Genomic DNA, 12,260 nt, shown 5'->3' with positions numbered 1-12,260 from the left:
TGTGGCACACGAGGTCTCAAGAAGCCCCTCATAGTCACAATGAATGGCCATATAGCCACACACAGTCACAGATGGCCACACTGCTGGGCTGAGGACTTGGACACCTGTTTCAGTGTCTGCGATTGAAAGGAGGAAGCCCAGTTGCACATTTTCTGAAATAATAAGGGTAGGCATCCTGGTGGGCACCCCATGAACATCTACACCTCCATGCAAGATCACCTCCTCCCAATGCCCTTGCTTGTTTTCCTCAAGCATGCAGAGCCCACCAGGACTCCAGCACCGAGGACAGCGCTCAGGCAGCCCGGCCTTCTCTATATGCAGCCCTCCAGGCCAGGAACTGGCTAAGCCACAGCCAAGGAGGAAGAGGATAGAAAACCAGAGAGCAGAAGTCAGGAAGCAGAGAGTGGAAGAGCACGAGATCTCTTCAGGCCCACTAGAGACCATCAGCTATGAGTGCATGTGTGCTCACAACTCAACAGCTGGGCGTGAGTGTGTGGGGACCTGTATCTGTAGTACGAGTACATGGCATGTATGTGCCCAGGCCTGTATGTACCTTGTAGTGGTGCAAGTGTGCAGATGTGTGCCTCTGAGTCACTTCCAATCTTTACAATAGGATTTTACACCTGCTCCATCATAGGATCTGGACTCCTGGGAGAGCTGCTCCAGCTTGAACTCAGCCACAGCCTGGCAGGGACTTTGCTGGGATCTCAAGCTTGGCAGGGCTCCTCCAAGAGGGTGTGACAGAGGCTGTGTGGCAGGACTCCTCCCAGCAAGTAACATGGCTTTCAGAATCCCCCCACCCCTGCACTCCCACTGATAGCAGAGTGACTGGAGATCTGCTGGTACTGAGGAGGAGACCCAGGAGAACCAGAAGGCTGAGCAGAAAGAACATAACTCCCCAGACCAGATTGGCCTAGGGAGGTGGTCAGGTAATTTCCCCATAGGCCAGGGGGCCAACAGAGCATTTTTTCACAGAGAAGGGGGCCAGGAGCCAGGCTGCAAGCCTCAGGCCTCTGCGGCACTCAGCTGCAGGAGCACTCCAGGCACTATGCGGCTCTGGCAGCCTCCTCTTCAGAGTGATGTCATGGGACACATTTAGCTTGGCCTCCAGCAGGATGTCGCATCCTGTTACTCTCCCTACAGATGTCTCTGCTACTTGTGAATATTTTAATTCAAAAACCAGTACTGGAGCTGTGACTGATTCTAGCTTAGCCAAGTATTTTTCTGTTTTCCTCTGAGCATGGCTTGGTTTCCCCTGAGGGATGGGGACAGAAAGGCCCTAGCCTGGTTGTGGGATCATGGCCAGGTCTCTCTCCTCTCTAGGCCTATTCCTTCCACTGAGTAATGGGACTTGTTCTTTCCTGTCCTGAGTTCCCAAGGTCTTCTTCCTTCTTTGTGAGTCTCCATCTGTGAACCATCTGCAGGCATGGGTAGACACTGTGACTCAGGCCCTAGACTGCATGGGTGTGGCATCCATGGAACCCAGGGCCCAGAAATGCCCAGGCCAGGCTGGGGAGCCCTTAGATATCCCTCTTAGTCCTTAGACAGCAAATCCAGCCACCATAGTGGCCAGCCATGTTCACACACATCACCTCCCAGACCAGCATCTCTGAGAGGGCTGGCAGGTAGGAGCCTAATCATCTATTTGCAGCCCTGGCATGGGGTCTGGCCCAAAGAATGCAGAGGATATTATCCCATTTGACAGAGCAGAAGACACTGATGTCAGGAAAGGCGAACAACTGTCTTAGGTCACACAGCAGTTCTGGGTTCCTGACTACCATTTATTCATTTTTCATTCATTCTCTCCTACATTTTGATAGTTTCCCAAGTTGCAAGTGTCTCTGGTAGAATCCAGAAAACTCACTTTTCCAGCTTCCTTTGCAGCTAGGAGTGGATAAGTGACTTAGACTGTACCAATGAAACACTCTCATGAGCCTTTGATATAAAAGCCAGAAATGAGTGAGAGAAAGTCATGCACATGGCATCTACCTTGCTGGCACAAGGGTGGTAACAGAAGCCATGGATGGTAGGTGATTCTGGGAGTCATTTCAGAAACTGAAATTTGAGCCTGTTTCTTGAACTGCCCCCAAAGTTGAGCCTTTTAGAAGTGAACATATTCTTTAATGTACTCTTTTTCTGATTAAAATAGTCAGTCCAGACATTGTTTAGTCAGTTTGGAGCCAAGAACTCAAACTGATCCACTCACCATCCCACTGCTGAAGGTCTTTCCTGCCCTCCAGAGGGTGTGGCTATGGGGCTGGCACACAGCATGATGCATCCTCCGTCCCCATTACTGCATCTCCTAGTGGAAGCTCTGGCTGATGGGGCTGGGTGAGCTGAGCCAGGTCTTTGCTTCTCTGTATTCTAACAACCACAAATTCGGAGACCTGAACCAAAAATTTGAAACCCAACAAAGAATCCACCAAGGATAGCTACCCCTTCTGGAGCAATGGCTTTTAACACATGATATAATGGTTGGAGAGTTGCAAACAATATTCAACCATGTCTTTTACTGAATAGTGGTGTTTTCCCCCCTCAGATTAGTAAAATTGTTCAACATAGAAATTTTGGAAAATATAGAAAAGTATAAGACAAAATCACTTGTAATTTCATCCCCCAATGAGAATGCAATAATAACTAATGCAGTTTTGTATATTTTCTAACAACAATAATAATATCCAACATTTACATAGGACCTAGTATGAGGCAGACATTATTTCTAAGCACTTTACGTATGTGTTATGAACTGAATTGTGTCCCCCACATCCCAATTCATATAGGGAAGCTCTAACCTTCAATGAAACTGTATTTAGAGACAGAGTCTTTAAGGTAAGTAAGGATAAATGAAGTCATAAGGGTGGGGCACTAATCCAATAGGACTAGTGTCCTTATAAGAAGAGTGACATCAGGAATAAAGGCCTGAACTTTATTGCGAGAAAGTTTATTACGAGAACTTTATTGCAGAAAGAAGGCAGTCATCTGCAAGACAAGGAGAGGTCTTGCAGACCAGACACCAACTCTACCATCACCTTGACCTTGGATTTCCAGCCTCCAGAATCATGAGGAAATAAAATTCTGTTGTTTAAGCTGCTAAGTTTGTGGTATTTTTGTTATGGCAGCTCTAGCAGCCTAATACAATATGCTAACTTGTTTAATCTTTACATCAACCCTGTCTTTTCCACATGTGTAGTGCAGTTCAAGAAATACTCATTGAATGAATAAGTGAATTATGGATATTGTTTATTCAGTATCTTATGTTGCTTTTTTTTTTTTTTTTTGGAGAGTGCAGTGGCATGATCTCGGCTCACTACAACCTCTGCCTCCCGGATTCAAGCGATTTTCCTGCCTCAGCCTCCTGAGTAGCTGGGATTACAGGCACTCACCACCACTCCCAGCTAATTTTTGTATTTTTAGTAGAGACGGGGTTTTGCCAAGTTGGTCAGACTGATCTCGAACTCCTGACCTCAGGTGATCCGCCCACCTCGGCCTCCCGAAGTGCTGGGATTACAGCCGTGACCCACCGTGCCTGGCCCTTATGTTGCTTTTTAAAAACCTGACATGAGTTTTTTTCCCATGTTATTACCTCTTTACATTTTAAACAATGAATACCTGAGAGCCACTCACGCATTCATTCATCTAACAAGTATATGCTGAGTCCCCGCTATGTGCAAGGCATTGTTCTAGGTCCTGGGGATGTAGCAGTAAACAAACAAAAGGTCCCTGCCTGCATGGAAAGCACTTGCCCTGTGGAAATGCCATTGTCCATCTGTCAGGCATGAATTAACCCCGCTTATTTGGGAGGGTTTCTTTTAATTGAAAATTCTCTGTTGATCCAACCAGACCGACAAAACCAATGAGATTCTTTTTTTAAAAAAAAACGCCAATTAAATAACTGAAGGGTGTCTGGGATTTCCCCCAGAGCTATGGAAAGGCAAAGATAGAGCTCTTGGAAGTTGTCCTGAGTCCACTGGGCTGGGAGTTAGCACTGGTCAACTAGCTGGGAGTTAGCACTGGCACCTCCAGGTTCCTGAGGGGACACCTGTGCATATGTCTCCCACTCACACGAGGTCAGAATTGGATGGGAAACAAACTACATTTTAAAGACTGAAAATGAATACAACTTGAAGAAAATATAGATTAATGTTTACACCATCTGGGGATGGGGAAAGTCTTTTTATGCACAACAGAGAAGGCAGAAACCACAAAGGAAAAGACTGGTAGATTTGAAGGTATCTGACTACATGCAAATTTTAAATGTCTACGTGTTAAAAGCTACCATTACAAAGATCTAAAGAATCAATAGATAACTTGCAAAAATATTTATGCCACAGGCAACAGAGGGTTTGACATGTAATCCAAATCAATAAGAAAAAGAAAAAAGAGCAAAAGCCATAGCAGGCAATTCAATAAAGAAATGCTGCCCTTCTCAGCCGAACTGCCCACTTAGGCAAAACATGAAGCTGTTGCCTGTATGTTTTGTCTCCCTCTCCCAGAGATTATGGTGGCATCGCAGGGTGCTGATCCCTGTGATAAGAGAGAGGACCAGCATTCCATAAGCCCCAATCTCATCCAGCTGGAAGCCCCTCACCCACCCCAATCCCTTTTCTTTTCACTGAGAATCCAGACCCTTTTCCCCAGTGGCCACCTAAGCAGCTCAAGCCCACCAACCAGGCCAGATGATTTTAAACAATATAAGCAGGATAGAGATGTTAAGAAACTATGTATCTGAGGGTCTGACATCCTGAGAGCCCTTTCTGGCGGGGGGGGGGGTTGGTAAGGTGTAATATAAACCTCAAAAAATTCTTACCTTTGGACTATCAATGGTGGGTTGCTCAGGAATTAATACAAAATGTGTGCATGTGGTGGTGCGGGGGGGGGGGGGAGAATCAGGAATTATTTGTTCAAAAAGATTGTCATTGCAATATTATTTACAGTAGTGCCAAATTGGAAGCTACCCTAATGCTCAATCACAAGGTTGGAAACATTTTTGGATATCTATAGGATGGCATATGCTTTGCTACCCACAAAAACGATGATGCAGAAGACTGCACAATGACACAGAGGGATATTCATGGCATGCAGCCAATTGAAAAATGCAGGTTATAAAACAGTATAGTCAGCATTATTCAAATGATGTTTAGAAGCAGTTATATATTCATGGAAAAAAATAGAAGAAAGGTTAATATTAGTTATCAGTGAGTGATGGGATAATAAGGCTTTTTTCTTCTTTAAATTTATCTGTATTTTCCAAATTTTCTACAATGAATAAACATTTTTGTAACAAGGAAAAATCTATTATAAGAAGAAGCCATTTCCGGTGTCTCTTGGTTCAGTGAGGGCTGGGGTGCTGGAGAAGGATAAGCAGGTCATGGGAAGATAATTAGGGAAATCAGAGTGATGCCACCTCCCACATAGCCTGACAGCAGGGTATGAGTAAAGAGTTCCTCCTCCCGGGACCTGTCACCTTCTGACCCTGCAGTCTTTTGGCACCTACCCCAGGACCCCTTTCTCTCGTGGCCATTAGAAAACCACAGTGAGCTGGGGCTGGAGAGAGAGAGAGAACAGGGCTGGAGGTGGCCATGAGGACTTTCAGGGTAGCTCCTATAAGCCTGGGAAGATGTTACAGAGGGAGAGAAGGGGGAAGAGCCAGAGGCTTTAGAGGTGGTGGAAGGAAGAACTCTAGGAGGCAGCCAGGTGCCAGGAAGTCAAAAAAGAGAATTTCCAGAAGAGGGTGGTGCATTCTCTGGAGGCAGGCAGAATGTGTCCTACTCACAGAGCTTATTACAGGGAACCAAGACTTTAACACCTAAGACACTGAACCCTGCCAATTTGCACCCAGACCCGTGGAAAACAAAACCTGTGCTTTGGGAGGACACCCTCAGGGCCAGGGGAGTAACCGGAAAGTGGAAAAAAAAGTCACTCACTAGAAATCTGCTAGAGGGCGCCAGAAAGGTGCAGAAGGGGCCTACAAAAGAAACAATCCCAAGGACCAGTGGCAGACCACCCAGAAAGGCCAGCAAGGCAGGGCCCTGAGAAGCCATCAGAGCCAGCTGTCCTGTCCTCTCTAATTCCACAGAGGCCCAAGGAGGGGCAGGAACCTGCCCCAGGCCACACAGAAAATTAAAACTAAGACCAGACCAAATCATGGATTTCTAACTCCCTCCCTAATGCACCCTTCATTATTCCCTAGGGAGAATGTTTAAAATGTTGAAAACTTAAATAATTCCTGCATATAAATTATTTAAAACTATATAAAAACATTATTTGTCATCCAATTCAATTTATGAGGTAAATATAGACACAATTCCAAGACTTGATGTGACATCAAATTTTTTGAACTAAGAATAGGCCCATATTGAATATAAATACAGGCACCATAATCCTAAATGAAGTTTTAACAGATGGATTAACTATATAAATTGAAATTCCATGAAAATAAAATAGCATCTCTCTCCAAGGTGCCAGGCTGATACGGAACAAGCAGCCAGGGGCAGAACCCACAGACTTGTTGAGCATCATCCAAGCACAATTGCATGATGAACTCACATTCTACTCCTAGCCTACACTAAAATATAAGGATGCAGAAACTTCTTTAGAGAATGCCTGCTCTCACTATGCCCTTCATTCCATCCATAACTTTATGATAGCAGCTGCCATGGTCACAGAAATGTGACCCTATTCACTGGTTGCCTATGAAACGTCTGGGTGACCAATAATTAATTGGTCCAATAACTAGCTGGATCCATCATAGTTCTTCCCTGGGAACTCTGAATTGGGACTTTAGTCCTTTTCTTCAGAGAATATATATCTGCAGAAAACATGACAAATGAAGCAAATATGCCCAAAGAAGCAGAGATGAAAAACAGAGGAATGCATTGCTAGATTCTCTATAGGGCAGACAACAGGTGGGAAAATCAGTGCAAAAAATCAGACTAGAAGAGGGCTCAAAACCAACTATCTTGCATCTCAAAGCCCAGATAAAGGTTTTCAGCCAGTCCAGAATGGAGTCTGACCTTTCAGTGGCCCTCATTTCCCACCATTCCTGCAACTCTGATTCTAGTCAGCCCTGGAAGCCCAGCTGCACTCCTGCATTTGCAACATGTGAGATACTTCTGATGACTGACTAATCAATCTCAATTCCCTTTTAGCTGGCTTGAGTAGGTTACAGTGCTTGTGGTCACTTGCACTGACTAACATCTCATTTAACAGATGAGGAAACTGAGGTTTAGAGAGCTGACATAGCTTGCCCAAGGTCTCCACAGCTGGCCTGAGATTTGAACCCAAAGCCATCCAAATTCCAAGCATGTGTTCTTTCCATTATACCTATTAACAGGAAAACTGGCAAAGATCATACAAAGAGGAATTCACAACAATTTAACATCTTTTATCAATAAAATCTATTAAAATTAGAGATAGAGAATTTCTTATGTGGAAAAGGAAACACAAGAGTTAATTTCTTGGGAAGAGGCAAACTGAATTTGGGAGGCACTCTGTTTCGTAGTAGGAAAACATAGCAAGGGTAACCCCAGAAAACTTAGTAACTGGAGCCTTTGCTCTCATCACTGAAGCTACTATAGCCTTGCTGTGGTTGTGTAGGGGCAAATCCCAGAAGGAAAGAAACAAGATCCCCTGCATTTGTAGAAATACCAGAGCCAACCATGAGCTCTCAGTGATGACACAGCAGCAGGGAATCCACCCAATATACCAGCACATCCTCCACTCCAACCTCACTCAGAATAATTTCCAAAAAGAAAAGGTGAAATCTGTACAATGAAAACTCCCAAACAAGGAAAAAGTAATGACATGTAAAACACTCAGGACAGACACACTGAGCCAAGTGTGCAATGAAGAGAGCACAGTTTCACAAGGTGAATTCCCCTAAACTGTGAGGTGAGGAGTAAGGGAGGTGACTTGGCCACAAACACCTGTGAAAAGTCAGATTGAAACCCACAGGGCCACCCTTTCCTGACACTATGTCACCTCCTACACTCAGCATGCACGTGGTATCTCGCTCAGCCTTCTGGCAGTCCAGAGATACTCAATAAAGGCATCCACTAAAATTTTGTGCTATAGAATTTCAGAATGTAAGAGAGAAGTCCTTGAGCAGGTGTAAACACCAACAGGGCCTATTCTGGTGGAGAGTCAGAAAACAATTCACCCTGGGGTAGTACTTTTTGTGCCAGAGTCAGCATGTGCATTTTGGGAGCGAGGAGGATGGACCTCTAATTTGTGCCCTTGGAAAGGACCAAGAAGGGTTTCCTCAGCAGGGCAGGGGCAGACAGTAGCTCTTGAAGGAAAAGGAGCATTGGCAGACAGGTCCGTACTCATCCTGCGCCTTCCTCCAGGCACCTCTGTTCCTGCCAGCCCCCTTCTATGCACAGTCAGCCCCTCCTCCTCCATGGGCCATTATTCTATTCCCATCACCGTGCTCCTCAAGGGTGGGTCTTCCCTGCCCAAGCATAAAGTCCAGGTCCTCCGGCCAGCCCAAGTTCCCAAGGCCTGGTCCTGCTGAACCTTCTGCCATATTCATCACTACTCCCTCCATGTGCCTTCTGCTTCCGCTAACTGATTTGCTCCTACCAGCGGACCTATTTTCACAGTTCCCTGGCTGGGTATCCCTCCTGTCTCAACCTGGACAAGTCTATGCCTCCACATAAGACTCCTCTTTCCAAGATAAGTACCAATGAGCTCACTGGGGGAAGATCGCACTCCTCCGAGAACAGGAGTCCACACTGCTTTGTATTTATGCTTTGGATGACTCAAATTTAGCTCTGCATCTATATGTGGATGGAAGAGAGCAAGAGGAAAGACCCAAAGTGAGTGCCTAGAGGGCAGAAACTCCAAGGGAAGCAACTAAAAAGCTTTGTACTTAAGAGGAGTATTTATGAGGTGGCTGAATATTTATTACATATGGAAATAAACAGAAAAATTATAGGAAAAACGTTTCATTCAAAAAGCAACAAAAAATAGAAAATAACTGGGAATAAACTTAAGATTTACGCAGGACCTAGATGAAGAGCAATATAAAACTTTATAGAAGGACATAAATGCACAGAGGTAAACTCTATTCTTGGATTAAAATACTAAATGCTATGAAGACATTAATTCTTCCCAAACTTATGTTTGTATTTAATGTAATCTCATTTTTTAAGTTAACAATGTGAATCTAAATATCATTTGAAAGTTGTACATGTACAATGCTGGCTGAGAAACATTTGTGAAAGGAGAATAATAATAAGTATTAAAATGCCATAGTAAATAAGTACAATGAATAGCACAAAAATAAAATCTGTGATACAAGTACAAAAATGGATAGATCAATTAATTAGAAAGCCCAAATGTTAAATAAAAATACCACATAAAATTAAAAATTTTTTCAACTCAAAAAAGTATGTATTATATGAGGAACTCTTTATAAATCAATTAGGAAAAACACACCCCAAAAGAAGCTGACTAAGCAATTCGGAAAATAAAAAATACAAATCACTAGCAAATATTTGTCAATCCCAAAAGTAACCAAAGAAAAAAACCAATAAAAATAAAAATAAGGTACACCTTTCCTATCAGTTATCAGAGTTTAAAGCATGATAATAGATTCTATTGGAAAGGGTTAAGGACGTGGGTTTAGATCACCCTTTTGGGGAAGGAAGGCAATTTGGCAAAATACATAGAAAATTTTAGTAAGCATGGTAAACCCAGCAAGTCCCCCTTAGGAATTTATCTTAAGGAAATATGTGCAAAAAATAGCTATATATGAATATTCAAAGATGTTCACCATGATGTTACTGATAATATAACACGTTTGAAGCAACTTTAATATCTAACAATGGTGGATTAGAGAAATACATTATTGCATACTCATAGGACAAATACTATGTAGCCAGTAAAAATAATGGCATAAGAGAATGGAAAATAATGCCAGAAGATGACTGCACTGCATTAAATTAAAATGGGTTATGAAATCCATTCTTCCAACAAATATTTATTGAGTGACTACTATGTACTAGGAAACAACAGTGAACAAAGAAGATAAAACCATTGTCCTCATGGAGCTTACATTCCATTATGAAATTTATAAACTAGAATGGAAGGTATGGCTCCAAGTAACAAAAAGAAGATGTGATTGGAAGGGAGTCAGGAAACACACAGATTGATGTGTCAAAGTAAATAATGACCTCTGAGCTGGGATCGAGGGTGGTTTTTATACTCTTTTTGGTGCTTTTCTGAGTTCTCCAAACTTTCTATAATGAACATATATCACATTTGTAGTCAGAAAGAAAAATGAAGTTATATTTTTGAAAAGGAATGCAAATTAAGACATGTGTAATAATCAGGATTCCAAAATCACAGGGTTTGTTGTTCACTAAACGCATTGCCCACCCCTGCAGAGAAGACAGGCTGGATGGGACTCAGGAGTCGGCTGCTCTGGGAATGGAGGTGAGGGGGCACTGGGGAAGGGACGTCTCAGCAGCAGAGGTGGGTGTGGGATCCCAATAAGACAGAATGAGAGGTGGGAGGAAAGAAAGTTCAGGCAAAGGAACATCTTGCAGGTCTTTCTCAAACAACCTCCCCCGCAAAATCATATTGATCCTGATTACAGCGTCTTTCCCATGAGTCAGTGTCATCTCATCCCCAGGCATGGCTGAGACCCAGGCGTCCCCTAAGCAGCCGGGACAGACAGGTTGCCCACTGGCTTGACTCAGTCCTTCCTAACCTGGCCTTTTCAGTTGTTGTTTTTCTGAGCCTCTGCTGACTTTTTGGAAATTGACCTTCAGAATTGGTCAGTAATTATTTGACCACTTGTTTTCTTTTTATTCATCAAATGTGTCACTTTTGGTTCCTTCTAGTACCCAGGTAATGGGTGGCCAAGATTTTTTTCCCACATCCTGAGATGTTGTAGACCCACCATGCCCATGACAATCAACCCAGCCCAGTCCAAGCCCTTTCTGAGATGCGTGAGGTCCATTTTCTGACCTCTGCTCACCCTTAGGAGTATCCTGTAATCCCCTGGCAATAGTCTGACCCCTGTAATACCCACTCCTCAGGTCATTGGCCCCTCACCCCATCCCCCATCAGCGACCTCCACCCCAGCCTCTGCTCCCATACAGCCTTCCTGTGTCCTCTGGACTCCAGAGCAGGAAAATCTCAAATGTCCTGGAAGCCTTCACAGACCCTCCCTTCACCTCCTGTCCTGATCTGGCCCAGGATGCTGCTCCTGGAAGTCCTCGGTAGGGGCTGTTTCTTCTCACAGACCACACTAAGGTGGGTTTGGCAGATGGGCAGGACAGCAGCAGTCACAGATCATCTACTTACTCCCTGTGCTCCGGCTCCTGATTTGACCGCCAGTCCAGCCCTGCTCTCTCTCCTAGAGCTGGTTATGGTGATCCTCCCGAAAATGGAGTGCTGATAGTCATTGGGGTTTCATGTGGCTCCTAAGTCAGTCACGGATAGATCTTGCCCTGATCTGTGCAGCTAATCATGTGGCTTCTTTCCCAGGTGTGGATGGGCCACGGGCTGGAGTTCGGCGGCACGAGTGAAGAAATGACACAGCTCAGAAGGAGATGAATGCTTCCAAACTTTATCATGACACGTGTGATGACTTAGAACCAGCTTATGGGGCTTCTCCCAGCCCAGGCACCACTAGCCTCCAAGGATGGCCCAGAACTTTAGGACCCTGTTCCTGCTCTCTTCTTCCAGTCCATCACCTCTGTGTCCCGGCTCTCCCCTTCCATGACTTTTACCCACACACATCTCACACAACACAGCCTCAGAACGGTCCAGCACTCATGCCACTCTCCCTGCCATGCTGGCCATTGGGCCTCTATTCTCCCTCATCCTTTATTTCCACTCCTGTCCAGTCCCAACTCAGTGATGCCCATGCCCCCAACTCCCTATCAATCACTTTTTCAGTGCCCTGGATTTTCCATCTGTGCTGATGCCTCTGTGAATGGGGATTAATCCTCCACTCCGTTGTCCCCAGCCTGGGACCAGCCTGGGCTGCTGAGAAGAGGTAGGCATGGGTAGCTACAGCAGGGTGGGCTGTGTGCTCTGACAGAAAGACTCCAAGGGGTTCAGAGGGATAGGGCACAGAAGCTCCTAGCCCAGGGCCACTCTGAGTCCAAGTTCAACCCAGAACAGAGAAGAAAATGATTGTCCTGTGGCCTGGATGTCCTTTTGGACCACAGCTGTGGACCACATGGGCACTGGCTTCAGCCATGATAGACTCTTACTTGAGTCCATTTTTACCCCCAAATACCGCA

Source organism: Macaca thibetana, chromosome 6, assembly GCF_024542745.1.
Source record: "Macaca thibetana thibetana isolate TM-01 chromosome 6, ASM2454274v1, whole genome shotgun sequence".
NCBI lineage: Eukaryota > Metazoa > Chordata > Mammalia > Primates > Cercopithecidae > Macaca > Macaca thibetana.
The sequence above is the reverse complement of the archived record's forward strand: the minus strand, read 5'-3'. Positions refer to the sequence as shown.